Source organism: Pseudophryne corroboree, chromosome 3 (genome assembly GCF_028390025.1).
Source record: "Pseudophryne corroboree isolate aPseCor3 chromosome 3, aPseCor3.hap2, whole genome shotgun sequence".
NCBI classification, from domain to species: Eukaryota; Metazoa; Chordata; class Amphibia; order Anura; family Myobatrachidae; genus Pseudophryne; species Pseudophryne corroboree.
In genome coordinates, this window is record NC_086446.1 from 445041421 (window position 1) to 445060917 (window position 19497).

The following is a 19497-nucleotide window of genomic DNA, read 5'->3' on the forward strand; positions in this document are numbered from 1 at the left end:
CACTGACAGCCGCGCACCCCTGCCTCAATGACAGCAGCGCACCCCTGCCTCAATGACAGCAGCGCACCCCTGCCTCAATGACAGCAGCGCACCCCTGCCTCAATGACAGCAGCGCACCCCTGCCTCACTGACAGCCGCGCATCGCTTCCTCACTGACAGCAGCACAGCACTGATTTATTGACACGCTGGCAACAGCACAGCACTGATTCATTGACAGCAGCACATCCCTGGCACACACTGGCAACAGCACATCCTTGCCTCATTGACAGCAGCATATCAGTGTAGCACAGCAGTGCCTTAGTGACATAGCAGGGGCAAATGCAGGATTTTGCACCCTACACACACACACAGTACACCATATACACATTGCACACACACATTCTGTACACACTGCACACACATCACAATACATACATATATAGCACACCACACACACACATAGTATACCACAAAAACATACAGCAACCCACACATACATAGCTCACCACACACGTACACATTGCACACCACACACTCATACACAATGCACAGACATATACATAGCACAGCAAACACACACATGCTCACCACACACATTGCACACACACATACATAGTACACTACACACACACACACACACACACACACACACACATATAGCCGGCCTCATTTATTACAGATTCCCAGAGCTGCTCTGCCTCGCAATGTGTCTCGCAGGTGGGAAGGGGGGAAACACCAGTGACTCCTGGACAGTTTAGTCACCCGGCAGCAGGCCTCACACAATGCTCCATTGGAACTCCCCCTAAGAGGCGCTGCTCCCCCTACATCAGCCAGCCTCTCTGTCAGTGTGGAGAGCTGGCAGCTGTCACTGTACTGACACAGCTGCCTGCGTTCCGCACTGCTCTCAGCCCCCCCCCCCCCCCCCCACCCCCCCAAAAAAAAAATAAAGTTAAAAATGTTGGTGGTTTCCAGGTACTTGGAACCCCACCCCCTTGGGTGCGCGTATGAATAGAACACACAAACAAACTCTTGAATAAAATGACATGCCTATATTCTGTGTACGACCACGCCTGTATCTGCATATGAAAATGCTATGTTACAGTGTTTCATATGAAACGTGATTTTATATGCAGATACAGCCACAGTCGCACTCAGAATGTAGGCATGTCGCATATCATTTTAGTCCGTATAAGCTGCTTGTGCATCCTATTTGCATCGTTTTGTGAGTAAGATGCATTTTAATGGGAAAAAAAGTCTCCCGAACAGACGCTCATCGCTACAGAGTCCCGCCACAACATGGTGTGACTAGCAGTGCTGTTTAAAGTGCAGGGAGGCTAGATGTACAGTAAGAGGACACATCTGTATATTTGTCCCGCCACCACATGGTGTGACTAGCAGTGCTGTTTAAAGTGCAGGGAGGCTAGATGTACAGTAAGAGGACACATCTGTATATTACTATGAATCTACGTAGCTCAAAAAAAAATGCTCCTTTTGTATTTTCTCTATATTTCAAAACCATAGCTGAATCTGTATACATCTATTAAAGGGATTATACAAAGGGAAGTACTCATCTTGGGCATTTATTAGAGTGTGTATTATCAACCTATTATTACCTGGTAAGTAGCAAAAAGCAACCTGTAGGATTATAAGTGAAGTACAGTAACAAATGTAGGGTAACAGTGGGGCTTAGACAAGTTTAATGCTGTGTACACACTAGACGATGTTCAAATGACTCAATGCTCTTCCCAGTTTTCCTTCATCCCCAGAATAAACAATAAAGTGCGTACAAACTGTGCAATCCTTCAGATTCCCGAACGATATATCTTGCATCGTTAATGATATATACAGATGTGTCCGCATACATCTTTGCTAAAGCCACGCCAAACATCCCTTCCTGGGACACCAGGTCGCGTGAGAATCTTCTAGTGTTGAGCGTCTTTATTGTCGAAAATGCATCTTAATCGCAATTAAACTAGGACGCATGAGGAGACTGTACTGATTAATTTGATATGACACTTGTATATCTGAGTACTACGAAGTGCTACAATGTAGCAGCCGCAGCTTTTTTCCAATACAGGCTCTGTTCTGCTCTGTATACAGACTCGCGCTGCCTGGCGTGTTGAGCCTGGATGTATGAGGACACATCTGTATGTCAGGTAGAGCGTACATAGTAGACTAGTTGCACAAAATCGTTAAATATATCTTCTTATCTGCCTGCACGGTAGGAAGATGAGAACATGCGATGAACAACACACGTGACGTGCGTACACACTAGGTGATGTGGACGATATGTCATTCCAATTTGGCACAAAGGGACAAATCGTCCAATATATCGTTTAATGTACCCAGCTTGGGGCAGATGTACTAAACCTTGGAGAGTAATAAAGTGGAGAGAGATAAACTATCAACCAATCAGTTCCTAACTGTCACGTTTTAAATATGGCACTTAGGAGCTGATTGGCTGGCACTTTATCGCTCTCCAGGACTTCTGCCCCCACTGGCGTACATATAATGGGTGCAGCGATTTCTTGAATACTTACCCCTCCGGAGTCCCGTACCGACTGCAGCATCGCTGTTGCAATCATCATGAAAATGGTGCGGTGGCCATTTTCACACCATTTTGCGCATGTGCAGTAGAAAAATCGCTGGGAAAATGTCTGCCGTGCCATTTTCCTGGAGATATGCGCATTAGAGTCTGAGCCCCTCTAGTGCTCAGACTGCACAACGCTGCCGGCAGAGAGGACTGGGCCCGGACGGAGGCAGCTGCACGTGGGACTCCTCTCTTAATGCGCCCCTGTCTGTCCCATAGAAAGATAAATATACATTTTATGTTATCTGAATATTGTGGAAGGTCGATCTTTTCAATTCATCTTTGGCCCTCTTTCGTTGCATACCATAATATAAGAAAATAAAACCAGACATAGCGTAATACAGTAAGTTAGGTACACACCTTAACAATTTCACTTCCGACCTGACCAACTTTCTTAGAGATGAAACACACTACTGATTCATCATTCCGATCCAAAGATTAACTGTCCTAAAACTTGTCACAAAGCTGATATTTTTAAATAAACTATGAGCAGAAATGTTTGGAAAATGCATTCCAATATTGGCTCATCAGTTTCAGCAAATGTTGTTCAGTGGGTCATATCCAATCTGACTGCTTTCCGATAATCGGTGCTACATACACACTCAAAACCAAGCAGTGGAAAATCGCCTATTGTAGTGAGTACCTACTGTATCTTAAGCTATAACAATTGCTTTAGCTGGCAGACTTATACTATTGCTAATTAGTTACTATGTGAATGCATTTTTTTCTGAATGTAGGGAAAGGCATAGATACAACAGTACGATAGTGACAATGTCAGCATTATGTCGGCTCTATGATGCGGACAAGGTTACAATGCTGCATTTTAATGCTGTCGGCAGTATCCACCTGCTCCATCTCTCTTCTCTGGACATCTCCAGGAGAGGAAATCATTAATGTAGGCAAGTATGTGTTAAAAGGGATTCAGTATGATATCCTGACTGACAGGATGCGGACGGTCAGAATACCGATGCTGGCATCCTGATTGTATAAATCCTGACAGAGGGGAGGTAAGACTGTCCCCCCCCCCCCCCCCTCTCCCGTACCCCCTAACCCTCCCTTTCCGCAGCCTAACCCTAACCTCCCCCTTAGTGCATGACCCTAACCTCCCCCCAGTGCTGCCTAAACCCAACACACACACACACACACACACACACCCCCCCCCCCGCCCCCCCCCCCTAACCCCCCAGGTGGCATCCAAACCTACCTTTAAACCCCCAGCCCTAACCCATCCGCTATACTTACAGTCGGGATTCTGGTGTCAGTCTCCTGACCCTGACAGGATTCTGGCGTATGCATTCTGCCGGCTGTGGGCATTCTGTTGGTTGGTATCCCGACAGCTGGAATCTTGACCACATCCCTGTTAAAGCAGCATGTTTAAATTTATACTGCCAACACAGTTAAAATGCTGTAAGTAGCATTGACTACTAAACTGAGGTTACAGGTGCAAATCAGGTTCGGTATATAGTACATTTTCACTACCTAATCTGTATGCACAACACCGGCTTTTTCCATCCAAGGTGATGTACAGCCAAAAAGTATGCACCTGGGCCCGAGAGTCTTCTCAGCGGCTCTGAACAGGAGCACGAAGTATAAAGTGTGGGATTTAATGGTTAGTGAAAGAGAATTCCACATAGCACTGAAGCCATCGCCAGATGTTAGCGAGGAGTCGGGGAGTGACAGGACAACAAGGTGGGATATTGCTTTGAGAATCATAGGAAGGATGAGAGAGTGGCATGCAGGGAACGCAGGTGAGGTGAATGTATACTGGTTAGTACATAAGTGAGTAAAGAATTGTTTTAGGTTTCTTTTTGTACAGGGGTGTTAAAATTAAAGTATCCCTGGAGTGATTTCTTAAGCTTGTAAAGAAGGGTAAATTTGACAATGCGTACTGAAGAAGATGCTCTAGCCCAAAAAAATATTAGCTACAAATCAAATTTTGTCACAGGATGGTGATGTGACAAAACAAATCACTTAAAGAACGATAGAATTACTAAGGCAACACTTTACCAAAGATTGGATTATCAACGCTACTTTCAGACATCTTGAGCACCCTGATTACCATACACCACATGCAAATATGAGTGTGGGGTTTTTGAAGAACCAAGTGTATTAGGAAGGATGTCCTAGTGTATTCGGTCAGATCTGCAAGACCATATTAGGCGTTATGGCTAATATATAGATTTCTGTTCTTTGAATAGTAACTGTTTACTGCAATGGAGGACACATTAATCAATTGTAGCGCTCTTCAAGTGATTTGTATCGCTATGTCACCACCTGGTGAAAATTTTTTTAACTGATTTTATTCAATAAATGGCTAGGAGATCCTATGAAGTACATGTTGCAGGGCTGGCCGGGCAATTACGCACAGTACGCAGCCATGTACGGTGCCATGCTGTAAGGGTGTCATCTCCGGCCACTACTCCACCCGCCACCACTGCACTGAGACTAATTGATTCCTGACCTGTTGGTGTCCCCTGCAGCTTCTGCTGCCCACCCACCTGTACTGCTGACTGATCCTCTCATACTGCCTTCCTCTCTAGGTCTGACAGGATTACATATGTTTTATCGGCGGACGGGATGCCGGTTGTCAATATCCCGACAGCGTCATCCCACCCGCCAGAATGCCGGCAGCGGGTTGAGCGCTAAGAGTCTCCTTGCAGGCTCTCTGCGCTTTCCACAGGATCTAGTCCCACTAAGGGTTTCATGAACACCCACGAGTGAGAATAGCCCTAGTGCGCTGGGATTCCGGCTGTCAGCATTGTTGGCTGCCGGGATTTCTGCATCGGTATCCTGTACGCCAGGATCCCGACAGCCGGCATTTTAACTGCAATCCATCTGACAGCCTGCCGCTGTGGCTGCTTAGAAGAGGAGAGGATGGACACAGCAGCACACAGTCTGTCCCTAGTCTGTCCACTGGCTCTTTCTGGAGTGGAGGATGGCGGAGGCTGGTTGCACTGTGACTGACTACATTCGAGGAGCCATTGGGGCTGGCACTAAAGAGATTGATGAGGTGACAATGACCACTTTTCTGCCAGCCTAGAGGATACTGGGGTCCATATTAGTACCATGGGGTATAGACAGGTCAACTAGGAGCCATGGGCGCTTTAAGAAATTGATAGTGTGGGCTGGCTCCTCCCTCTATGCCCCTCCTACCAGACTCAGTTTAGAAAATGTGCCCAGAGGAGCCAGTCACGCTTGGGAAGCTCATGAAGAGTTTTCTGCATTTATTTTCCTTTTTATTATTTTCAGTCAGGTCTGGGTGGGACTTAGGGGTGGGAACGGCCCAACCTCCCTGAGGTTAATGGTCCCAAACCCCGCTGACAGGACACTGAGCTCCTGAGGGTCCTATTTGCAAGCCCCACCACGGCGAGCGTACAGACCTGCAGCACGTTGCCTCCTCTAACAGAGCCGGAAGTAAGAAGAGTGGTGAGTAGGTGGCCGGTGTCCTGGTTAGCGGGTCGCCGGCTGTAATGGCGGCACAAGGAATTTGAGCGCAGCGCTGACAAGCAGGCTGCGGCTCCAGGCTTCAGAGGCATACAGGGTGCTGTGTGTTCCGCTGTGAGGGGCGAGCTGAAACCACAACACACATATACCCACACTGGCAGAAATTCTACAGTGGTTTTAACCCACTGTAGAACAGAAATTACCTCCAGAGCCAGTACAAAAAAAACGTGAAGACCGCACACCATTAAGGGGGCAGGGCTTCACTATGAGCGGATCCAGCAGTGCCATTTTCCCTCTGCAGCTATACACAGGCAGACTGGCAGGGAAGCACAGCTCCTCCACAAGGACTCCAGAGCACCTCAGCGGTACCAGGGGGTCATAGCAAGGGGGGGGAGCAATATTTGGTATACTAACTCCTATTTAGGGTACTTAGTTTGCGACCCAGCTAAACTTGTACTTTAGCTATAGGGACGCTGTGTGGCTGGCTCCATTATCCTCTGTGTTTCCCTAGAGGGCTCTGTGTGGGTTAACTGTATTTTACCCTATTTTCCTGTGTGTGTGTGTGTGTGTGTGTGTGTGTGTGTGTGTGTGTGTGTGTGTATTCTTTTACATTTACTATGTCAAAGGAGTGTGTATTACTATGTCAAAGGACTGTGTATTAGGAGTCATGCACAGCAGAGTGTTTTTCTCAATCTGGGGGATCACTGCCGTATACTCAGGCTAGTGGATCTGAACCAGTAGGGTTAGATTCGTTAAAAGGGATGATTTCAAATATTTTGAATAAATTATCCCAAAATGAGAAGGAGACGCAATACTTAAGGCAATCTGTTGATGACCTGATGAGTAGAGATTCAGTGGTCATTCCAGCATCCCAGACCACTACCATTTGTCCACAGTAGCGCACTCTGGCCCAAATCATGCATGCTGATAATGATAATGTACCAGACCCAGAGGAGGGTGAGGTGGACTCGGGGAAGGGGGGTGCAGCTTTGCCACAGAGTATACAGGCCCTGATAGAAGCTGTTAGAGATGTCCTGCACATCCCTGATAAGGTATCAGAGGACGAGGAGGAATCTTATTTTAATGTGAAAAGGAAATCCTCAGCTACTTTCCCTGCATCTAAGGAATTAAAATCCCTATTTGAAGCAACTTGGGTAAATCCTGACAAGAAGTTTCAGGTCCCAAAACGGTTACTCACATCCTTCCCGTTTCCTCAGGAGGAAGCTTCCTTGAAGGATGCTGCAGACCGCAAGATTGAGACCACTCTCAAATCTCTGTACACAGCTGCGGGGGTGGCCCAGAGCAGGGACGTGCGGTGAGCTGAAAGGCTAAGGAGGCACTAGCTAGCACCAGAGCCAGATTTACACATAAGATTCGAGCCAAAGGGTCCATCTGGGCATTATACACAGGTGCAGTAGTATAAGCTCCTGGAAATTTGGTGAGTTTTGATCAGAGATGTGCAGAAAAGATAAGGAGGTGAGACACTGCCTCACCAGCCATAGACTTTTTACTCCAGAGTTTTGGCTATAAAAATGAATAATGCAAAGAATATACACTGCTCAAAAAAATAAAGGGAACACTAAAATAACACATCCTAGATCTGAATGAATAAAATATTCTTAAAAAATACTTTGTTCTTTACATAGTTGAATGTGCTGACAACAAAATCACAAAAATTATCAATGGAAATCACATTTACTAACCCATGGAGGTCTGGATTTGGAGTCACACTCAAAATTAAAGTGGAAAAACACACTACAGGCTGATCCAACTTTGATGTAATGTCCTTAAAACAAGTTAAAATGAGGTTCAGTAGTGTGTGTGGCCTCCACGTGCCTGTATGACCTCCCTACAACGCCTGGGCATGCTCCTGATGAGGTGGCGGATGGTCTCCTGAGGGATCTCCTCCCAGACCTGGACAAAAGCATCCGCCAACTCCTGGACAGTCTGTGGTGCAACGTGGCGTTGGTGGATGGAGCGAGACATGATGTCCCAGATGTGCTCAATTGGATTCAGGTTTGGGGAACGGGCGGGCCAGTCCATAGCATCAATGCCTTCGTCTTGCAGGAACTGCTGACACACTCCAGCCACATGAGGTCTAGCATTGTCTTGCATTAGAAGGAACCCAGGGCCAAACGCACCAGCATATGGTCTCACAAGGGGTCTGAGGATCTCATCTCGGTACCTAATGGCAGTCAGGCTACCTCTGGCGAGCACATGGAGGGCTGTGCGGCCCCCCAAAGAAATGCCACCCCACACCATTACTGACCCACTGCCAAACCGGTCATGCTGGAGGATGTTGCAGGCAGCAGAACATTCTCCTTGGCATCTCCAGACTCTGTCACGTCTGTCACATGTGCTCAGTGAGAATCTGCTTTCATCTGTGAAGAGCACAGGGCGCCAGTGGCGAATTTGCCAATCTTGGTGTTCTCTGGCAAATGCCAAACGTCCTGCACGGTGTTGGGCTGTAAGCACAACGCCCACCTGTGGGCGTCGTGCCCTCATACCACCCTCATGGAGTCTTTTTCTGATCGTTTGAGTAGACACACGCACATTTGTGGCTTGCTGGAGGTCATTTTGCAGGGCTCTGGTAGTGCTCCTCCTGTTCCTCCTTGCACAAAGGCGGAGGAAGCGGTCCTGCTGCTGGGTTGTTGCCCTCCTACGGCCTCCTCCACGTCTCCTGATGTACTGGCCTGTCTCCTGGTAGCGCCTCCATGCTGTGAATACTACGCTGACAGACACAGCAAACCTTCTTGCCACAGCTCGCATTGATGTGCCATCCTGGATGAGCTGCACTACCTGAGCCACTTGTGTGGGTTGTAGGGAGGTCATACAGGCACGTGGAGGCCACACACACTACTGAGCCTCATTTTGACTTGTTCTAAGGACATTACATCAAAGTTGGATCAGCCTGTAGTGTGTTTTTCCACTTTAATTTTGAGGGTGACTCCAAATCCAGACCTCCATGGGTTAATAAATTTGATTTCTCTGACGTCCTAGTGGATGCTGGGGACTCCGTCAGGACCATGGGGATTAGCGGCTCCGCAGGAGACAGGGCACAAAAATAAAGCTTTAGGATCAGGTGGTGTGCACTGGCTCCTCCCCCTATGACCCTCCTCCAAGCCTCAGTTAGGTTTTTGTGCCCGTCCGAGCAGGGTGCAATCTAGGTGGCTCTCCTAAAGAGCTGCTTAGAAAAAGTTTTTAGGTTTTTTATTTTACAGTGAGTCCTGCTGGCAACAGGCTCACTGCAACGAGGGACTTAGGGGAGAAGAAGTGAACTCACCTGCGTGCAGGATGGATTGGCTTCTTAGGCTACTGGACACCATTAGCTCCAGAGGGATCGAACACAGGCCCAGCCATGGAGTCCGGTCCCGGAGCCGCGCCGCCGACCCCCTTGCAGATGCCGAAAAGTGAAGAGGTCCAGAAACCGGCGGCAGAAGACTTTTCAGTCTTCATGAGGTAGCGCACAGCACTGCAGCTGTGCGCCATTGTTGTCACACACTTCACACCAGCGGTCACTGAGGGTGCAGGGCGCTGTGGGGGGCGCCCTGGGCAGCAATGAAATACCTATACTGGCTAAAAGATACATCACATATAGCCCCTGGGGCTATATGGATGTATTTAACCCCTGCCAGGTCTCAGAAAAACGGGAGAAGAAGCCCGCCGAAAAGGGGGCGGGGCCTATTCTCCTCAGCACACAGCGCCATTTTCCCTCACAGAAATGCTGGTGGGAAGGCTCCCAGGCTCTCCCCTGCACTGCACTATAGAAACAGGGTTAAAACAGAGAGGGGGGGCACTTATTTGGCGATATGATTATATATATTAAGATGCTATAAGGGAAAAACACTTATATAAAGGTTGTCCCTGTATAATTATAGCGTTTTGGTGTGTGCTGGCAAACTCTCCCTCTGTCTCCCCAAAGGGCTAAGTGGGTCCTGTCCTCTATCAGAGCATTCCCTGTGTGTGTGCTGGGTGTCGGTACGTGTGTGTCGACATGTATGAGGAGGAAAATGATGTGGAGGCGGAGCAATTGCCTATAATGGTGATGTCACCCCCTAGGGAGTCGACACCTGAATGGATGGCCGTAATTAAGGAATTACGTGACAGTGTCGGCACGTTACAGAAAACTGTTGACGACATGAGACAGCCGGCAGCTCAGTTAGTGCCTGTCCAGGCGTCTCAAACACCGTCAGGGGCTATTAAACGCCCATTACCTCAGTGGGTCGACACGGACACAGACACTGACTCCAGTGTCGACGGTGAAGAAACAAACGTATTTTCCAGTAGGGCCACACGTTACATGATCACGGCAATGAAGGAGGTTTTGCACATCTCTGATACTGCAAGTACCACAAAAAGGGGTATTATGTGGGGTGTGAAAAAACTACCCGTAGTTTTTCCTGAATCAGATGAATTGAATGAAGTGTGTGATGAAGCGTGGGTTACCCCCGACAGAAAACTGCTAATTTCTAAAAAATTATTGGCACTATATCCCTTCCCACCAGAGGTTAGGGCTCGTTGGGAAACACCCCCTAGGGTGGATAAGGCGCTCACACGCTTATCAAAACAAGTGGCGTTACCGTCTCCAGAAACGGCCGCCCTTAAGGAGCCAGCAGATAGGAGGCTGGAAAATATCCTTAAAAGTATATACACACATACTGGTGTTATACTGCGACCAGCAATCGCCTCAGCCTGGATGTGCAGTGCTGGGGTGGCTTGGTCAGATTCCCTGACTGAAAATATTGATACCCTGGACAGGGACAATATATTATTGACTATAGAGCATTTAAAGGATGCATTCCTATATATGCGAGATGCACAGAGAGACATTTGCACTCTGGCATCAAGAGTAAGTGCGATGTCCATTTCTGCCAGAAGAGGATTATGGACGCGACAGTGGTCAGGGGATGCGGATTCCAAACGGCATATGGAAGTATTGCCGTATAAAGGGGAGGAGTTATTTGGGGGCGGTCTATCGGACCTGGTGGCCACGGCAACGGCTGGGAAATCCACCTTTTTACCCCAAGTCACCTCGCAGCAGAAGAAGATACCGCCTTTTCAGGCTCAGTCCTTTCGTCCCCATAAGGGCAAGCGGGCAAAAGGCCACTCATATCTGCCCCGGGGCAGAGGAAGGGGAAAAAGACTACAACAGACAGCTTCTTCCCACGACCAGAAGCCCTCCCCCGCTTCTGCCAAGTCCTCAGCATGACGCTGGGGCCTTACAAGCGGACTCAGGCACGGTGGGGGCCTGTCTCAAGAATTTCAGCGCGCAGTGGGCTCACTCGCAAGTGGACCCCTGGATCCTGCAGGTAGTATCTCAGGGGTACAAATTGGAATTCGAGACGTCTCCCCCTCGCCGGTTCTTGAAGTCTGCTTTACCAACGTCTACCCCCGACAGGGAGGCGGTATTGGAAGCCATTCACAAGCTGTATTCCCAGCAAGTGATAATCAAGGTACCCCTCCTACAACAGGGAAAGGGGTATTACTCCACGCTGTTTGTGGTACCGAAGCCGGACGGCTCGGTGAGACCCATTTTAAATCTGAAAACCTTGAACACTTACATAAAAAGGTTCAAGTTCAAGATGGAGTCACTCAGAGCTGTGATAGCGAACCTGGAAGAAGGGGACTACATGGTGTCTCTGGACATCAAGGATGCTTACCTCCATGTCCCAATTTGCCCTTCTCACCAAGGGTACCTCAGGTTTGTGGTACAGACGCTGCCGTTTGGATTGTCCACGGCACCCCGGGTCTTTACCAAGGTAATGGCCGAAATGATGATTCTTCTTCGAAGAAAAGGCGTCTTAATTATCCCTTACTTGGACGATCTCCTGATAAGGGCACGGTCCAGAGAACAGTTAGAGGTCGGAGTAGCACTATCGCAAATAGTACTACGACAGCACGGATGGATTCTAAATATTCCAAAATCGCAGCTGATTCCGATGACACGTCTGCTGTTCCTAGGGATGATTCTGGACACAGTACAGAAAAAGGTGTTTCTCCCAGGAGAGAAAGCCAGGGAGTTATCCGACCTAGTCAGGAAACTCCTAAGACCAGGCCAGGTGTCAGTGCATCAGTGCACAAGGGTCCTGGGAAAGATGGTGGCTTCTTACGAAGCGATTCCATTCGGCAGATTCCACGCAAGAACTTTTCAGTTGGATCTGCTAGACAAATGGTCCGGATCGCATCTTCAAATGCATCAGCGGATAACCCTGTCTCCAAGGACAAGGGTGTCTCTCCTGTGGTGGTTACAGAGTGCTCATCTCCTAGAGGGCCGCAGATTCGGCATTCAGGATTGGGTCCTGGTGACCACGGATGCCAGCCTGAGAGGCTGGGGAGCAGTCACACAGGGAAAAAATTTCCAGGGCTTGTGGTCAAGCATGGAAACGTCACTTCACATAAATATCCTGGAACTAAGGGCCATTTACAATGCCCTAAGTCAGGCAAGGCCTCTGCTTCAGGGTCAGCCAGTATTGATCCAGTCGGACAACATCACGGCAGTCGCCCACGTAAACAGACAGGGCGGCACAAGAAGCAGGAGGGCAATGACGGAAGTGGCAAGGATTCTTCGCTGGGCGGAAAATCATGTGATAGCACTGTCAGCAGTGTTCATTCCGGGAGTGGACAACTGGGAAGCAGACTTCCTCAGCATCTTCACCCGGGGGAGTGGGGACTTCACCCGGAAGTCTTCCACATGATTGTAAACCGTTGGGAAAAACCAAAGGTGGACATGATGGCGTCTCGCCTCAACAAAAAACTGGACAGATATTGTTCCAGGTCAAGGGACCCTCAGGCAATAGCTGTGGACGCTCTGGTAACACCGTGGGTGTACCGGTCAGTGTATGTGTTCCCTCCTCTTCCTCTCATATTAAAAGTACTGAGAATCATAAGAAGGAGAGGAGTAAAGACTATACTCGTGGCTCCGGATTGGCCAAGAAGGACTTGGTACCCGGAAATTCAAGAGATGCTCACGGAAGACCCGTGGCCTCTACCTCTAAGACAGGACCTGCTCCAGCAGGGACCATGTCTGTTCCAAGACTTACCGCGGCTGCGTTTGACGGCATGGCGGTTGAACACCGGATCCTGAAGGAAAAAGGCATTCCGGATGAAGTCATCCCTACCCTGATCAAAGCCAGGAAGGATGTAACCGTACAACATTATCACCGTATTTGGCGTAAATATGTTGCGTGGTGCGAGGCCAGGAAGGCCCCTACGGAGGAATTTCAACTGGGTCGATTCCTGCATTTCCTGCAAACAGGACTGTCTATGGCCTCAAATTAGGGTCCATTAAGGTTCAAATTTCGTCCCTGTCGATATTCTTCCAAAAAGAACTAGCTTCTGTACCTGAAGTTCAGACGTTTGTCAAGGGAGTACTGCATATACAGCCTCCTTTTGTGCCTCCAGTGGCACCTTGGGATCTCAATGTAGTGTTGGGATTCCTAAAATCACATTGGTTTGAACCACTCACCACTGTGGACTTGAAGTATCTCACTTGGAAAGTGGTAATGCTGTTAGCCCTGGCTTCAGCCAGGCGTGTATCAGAATTGGCGGCTTTATCCTATAAAAGCCCTTACCTAATTTTTCATACGGACAGGGCAGAATTGAGGACTCGTCCTCAATTTCTCCCTAAGGTGGTTTCAGCATTTCACTTAAACCAACCTATCGTGGTGCCTGCGGCTACTAGGGACTTGGAGGATTCCAAGTTGCTGGACGTAGTCAGGGCCCTGAAAATATATGTTTCCAGGACGGCTGGAGTCAGAAAATCTGACTCGCTGTTTATCCTGTATGCACCCAACAAGCTGGGTGCTCCTGCTTCTAAGCAGACGATTGCTCGTTGGATTTGTAGTACAATTCAGCTTGCACATTCTGTGGCAGGCCTGCCACAGCCAAAATCTATAAAAGCCCATTCCACACGGAAAGTGGGCTCATCTTGGGCGGCTGCCCGAGGGGTCTCGGCTTTACAACTTTGCCGAGCAGCTACTTGGTCAGGGGCAAACACGTTTGCTAAATTCTACAAATTTGATACCCTGGCTGAGGAGGACCTGGAGTTCTCTCATTCGGTGCTGCAGAGTCATCCGCACTCTCCCGCCCGTTTGGGAGCTTTGGTATAATCCCCATGGTCCTTTCGGAGTCCCCAGCATCCACTAGGACGTTAGAGAAAATAAGAATTTACTTACCGATAATTCTATTTCTCATAGTCCGTAGTGGATGCTGGGCGCCCATCCCAAGTGCGGATTGTCTGCATTACTTGTACATAGTTATTGTTCCAAAAATCGGGTTATTGTTGTTGTGAGCCATCTTTTCAGAGGCTCCTTCTGTTATCATGCTGTTAACTGGGTTCAGATCACAAGTTGTACGGTGTGATTGGTGTGGCTGGTAATGAGTCTTACCCGGGATTCAAAATCCTTCCTTATTGTGTACGCTCGTCCGGGCACAGTATCCTAACTGAGGCTTGGAGGAGGGTCATAGGGGGAGGAGCCAGTGCACACCAGCTAGTCCTAAAGCTTTTACTTTGTGCCCAGTCTCCTGCGGAGCCGCTATTCCCCATGGTCCTTTCGGAGTCCCCAGCATCCACTACGGACTATGAGAAATAGAATTATCGGTAAGTAAATTCTTATTTTATAGTATTACTATTTTTTCTTGAGTGATCTTTCTAAAAAGCGTCTTATACGTACCTTGGAAAGAGTCACTCCAACAACTCTCTACCGGGTCGGGACAACGCTTACCCATGAGTACAGTGCGGTTTCAGTGGGAGTCTGTGTCGGATATACTAGCAGGTCCAGCAGACGTTACCAGGCTGTGGCCGGAGCGCGGAGAGAAGGTAAGGCATCAGTTCCGCTTAGAAGGGGAATACGGACACAGCCGCACTGTTTTGGGAGGAGACTACCAAACAGTCGCTGACCCGGCTGCCACCTCGGGTGCACCAGCGCTAGCCCTTAGGGATCATAGGCTCCAGGAATAGTATGAGGCCGTGATCCCTAGGTTTGATGTCAGCAGTGGAGAGTCAGATGCTCTACTGGTCACCCCTCCCCCTGGTTCATGACCAGTTTCCTCCGAGCCCCGCCATGAACTGTTTTCCCGCTTCCATCTCAGACGCTGTACACGAAGGGGACCTAGTCGCAGCATAGGCGGCTGTGTAACTGGTGCGTCTGTGTTCATGGAGCGTGGTTCATGGAGCAGCAGTGTACACTAGTAGCGTCTGGATCCACTCAGCGTTCGCAAATATATTGATCGGTCCTGGAAGCAGGGTGAGTCTCCCTGTATCCCACGCTACTGAGTACGGGTAATACATCACTAAGTCTCTATCTACCTTTTTGAGTACGAATAGTTAGCTAAGTGCCTATTGCACATGAGTCTGTATATTATTACTGTGGTTTCTTTCGCTTTGCATCTGAATACGGTAGATCTGTTTAAACATGATTCAGTAATATATTCTCCTACATACTTGAAAATAAGAATTTACTTACCGATAATTCTATTTCTCGGAGTCCGTAGTGGATGCTGGGGTTCCTGAAAGGACCATGGGGAATAGCGGCTCCGCAGGAGACAGGGCACAAAAAGTAAAGCTTTAGGATCAGGTGGTGTGCACTGGCTCCTCCCCCTATGACCCTCCTCCAAGCCTCAGTTAGGATACTGTGCCCGGACGAGCGTACACAATAAGGAAGGATTTATGAATCCCGGGTAAGACTCATACCAGCCACACCAATCACACTGTACAACCTGTGATCTGAACCCAGTTAACAGTATGATAACAGCGGAGCCTCTGAAAAGATGGCTCACAACAAATAATAACCCGATTTTTGTAACTATGTACAAGTAATGCAGATAATCCGCACTTGGGATGGGCGCCCAGCATCCACTACGGACTCCGAGAAATAGAATTATCGGTAAGTAAATTCTTATTTTCTCTATCGTCCTAGTGGATGCTGGGGTTCCTGAAAGGACCATGGGGATTATACCAAAGCTCCCAAACGGGCGGGAGAGTGCGGATGACTCTGCAGCACCGAATGAGAGAACTCCAGGTCCTCCTTAGCCAGGGTATCAAATTTGTAGGATTTTACAAACGTGTTTGCCCCTGACTAAATAGCCGCTCGGCAAAGTTGTAAAGCCGAGACCCCTCGGGCAGCCGCCCAAGATGAGCCCACCTTCCTTGTGGAATGGGCATTTACATATTTTGGCTGTGGCAGGCCTGCCACAGAATGTGCAAGCTGAATTGTATTACACATCCAACTAGCAAAAGTCTGCTTAGAAGCAAGAGCACCCAGTTTGTTGGGTGCATACAGGATAACAGCAAGTCAGTTTTCCTGACTCCAGCCGTCCTGGAACCTATATTTTCAGGGCCCTGACCACATCTAGCAACTTGGAGTCCTCCAAGTCCCTAGTAGGCGCAAGACACCACAATAAGCTGGTTCAGGTGAAACACTGACACCACCTTAGGGAGAGAACTGGGGACGAGTCCGCAGCTCTGCCCTGTCCGAATGGACAAACAGATATGGGCTTTTTTTGAGAAAAAAACCACCAATTTGACACTCGCCTGGTCCAGGCCAGGTCCAAGAGCATGTTCACTTTTCATGTGAGATGCTTCAAATCCACAGATTTGACTGGTTTTAAACCAATGTGTTTTGAGGAATCCCAGAACTACGTTGAGATCCCACAGTGCCACTGGAGGCACAAAAGGGGGTTGTATATGCAATACTCCCTTGACAAACTTCTGGACTTCAGGAACTGAAGCCAATTCTTTCTGGAAGAAAAATCGACAGGGCCGAAATTTGAACCTTAATGGACCCCAATTTGAGGCCCATAGACACTCCTGTTTGCAGGAAATGCAGGAATCGACCGAGTTGAAATTTCTTCGTGGGGCCTTCCTGGCCTCACACCACGCAACATATTTTCGCCACATGTGGTGATAATGTTGTGCGGTCACCTCCTTTCTGGCTTTGACCAGGGTAGGAATGACCTCTTCCTGAATGCCTTTTCCCTTAGGATCCGGCGTTCCACCGCCATGCCGTCAAACGCAGCTGCGGTAAGTCTTGGAACAGACATGGTACTTGCTGAAACAAGTCCCTTCTTAGCGGCAGAGGCCATAAGTCCTCTGTGAGCATCTCTTGAAGTTCCGGGTACCAAGTCCTTCTTGGCCAATCCGGAGCCATGAGTATAGTTCTTACTCCTCTACGTCTTATAATTCTCAGTACCTTAGGTATGAAAAGCAGAGGATGGAACACATACACCGACTGGTACACCCACGGTGTTACCAGAACGTCCACAGCTATTGCCTGAGGGTCTCTTAACCTGGCGCAATACCTGTCCCGTTTTTTGTTCAGACGGGACGCCATCATGTCCACCTTTGGTAATTCCCAACGGTTTACAATCATGTGGAAAACTTCCCCATGAAGTTCCCACTCTGCCGGGTGGAGGTCGTGCCTACTGAGGAAGTCTGCTTCCCAGTTTCCATTCCCGGAATGAAACACTGCTGACAGTGCTATCACATGATTTTCCGCCCAGCGAAAAGTCCTTGCAGTTTTTGCCACTGCCCTCCTGCTTCTTGTGCCGCCCTGTCTATTTACGTGGGCGACTGCCGTGATGTTTTATCCCACTGGATCAATACCGGCTGACCTTGAAGCAGAGGTCTTGCTAAGCTTAGAGCATTATAAATTTACCCTTAGCTATATTTATGTGGAGAAAAGTCTCCAGACTTGATCACACTCCCTGGAAATTTTTTCCTTGTGTGACTGCTCCCCAGCCTCTCGGGCTGGCCTCCGTGGTCACCAACATCCAAAACTGAATGCCGAATCTGCGGCCCTCTAGAAGATGAGCACTCTGTAACCACCACAGGAGAGACACCCTTGTCCTTGGATATAGGGTTATCCGCTGATGCATCTGAAGATGCGATCCGGACCATTTGTCCAGCAGATCCCACTGAAAAGTTCTTGCATGAAATCTGCCGACTGGAATTGCTTCGAAGGAAGTCACCATTTTTTTACTATGGCCCTTGTGCAATGATGCACTGATTTTAGGAGGTTCCTGACTAGCTCGGATAACTCCCTGGCTTTCTCTTCCGGGAGAAACACCTTTTTCTGGACTGTGTCCAGAATCATCCCTAAGCACAGGAGACTTGTTGTCGGGATCAGCTGCGATTTTGGAATATTTAGAATCCACCCCTGCTGTTGTAACAGTATCCGAGATAGTGCTACTCCGACCTCCAACTGTTCCCTGGACTTTGCCCTTATCAGGAGATCGTCCAAGTAAGGGATAATTAAGACGCCTTTTCTTCGAAGAAGAACCATCATTTCGGCCATTACCTTGGTAAAGACCCGGGGTGCCGTGGACAATCCAAACGGCAGCGTCTGAAACTGATAGTGACAGTTCTGTACCACGAACCTGAGGTACCCTAAGTGATAAGGGCAAATTTGGGACATGGAGGTAAGCATCCCTGATGTCTCGGGACACCATATAGTCCCCTTCTTCCCGGTTCGTTATCACTGCTCTGAGTGACTCCATCTTGATTTGAACCTTTGTAAGTGTTCAAATTTTTTTAGATTTAGAATAGGTCTCACCTAGCCTTCTGGCTTCAGTACCACAATATAGTGTGGAATAATACCCCTTTTCTTGTTGTAGGAGGGGTAATTTAATTATCACCTGCTGGGAATACAGCTCGTGAATTGTTTCCCATACTGCCTCCTTGTCGGAGGGAGACCTTGGTAAAGCAGACTTCAGGAGCCTGCGCAGGGGAAACGTCTCGACATTCCAATCTGTACCCCTGGGATACTACTTGTAGGATCCAGGGGTCCTGTACGGTCTCAGCGTCATGCTGAGAGCTTGTCAGAAGCGGTGGAACGCTTCTGTTCCTGGGAATGGGCTGCCTGCTGCAGTCTTCTTCCCTTTCCTCTATCCCTGGGCAGATATGACTCTTATAGGGACGAAAGGACTGAAGCTGAAAAGACGGTGTCTTTTTCTGCAGAGATGTGACTTAGGGTAAAAACGGTGGATTTTCCAGCAGTTGCCGTGGCCACCAGGTCCGATGGACCGACCCCAAATAACTCCTCTTCCTTTATACGGCAATACACCTTTGTGCCGTTTGGAATCTGCATCACCTGACCACTGTCGTGTCCATAAACATCTTCTGGCAGATATGGACATCGCACTTACTCTTGATGCCAGAGTGCAAATATCCCTCTGTGCATCTCGCATATATAGAAATGCATCCTTTAAATGCTCTATAGTCAATAAAATACTGTCCCTGTCAAGGGTATCAATATTTTTAGTCAGGGAATCCGACCAAGCCACCCCAGCTCTGCACATCCAGGCTGAGGCGATCGCTGGTCGCAGTATAACACCAGTATGTGTGTATATACTTTTTATGATATTTTCCAGCCTCCTGTCAGCTGCCTCCTTGAGGACGGCCCTATCTATAGACGGTACCGCCACTTGTTCTGATAAGCGTGTGAGCGCCTTATCCACCCTAAGGGGTGTTTCCCAACGCGCCCTAA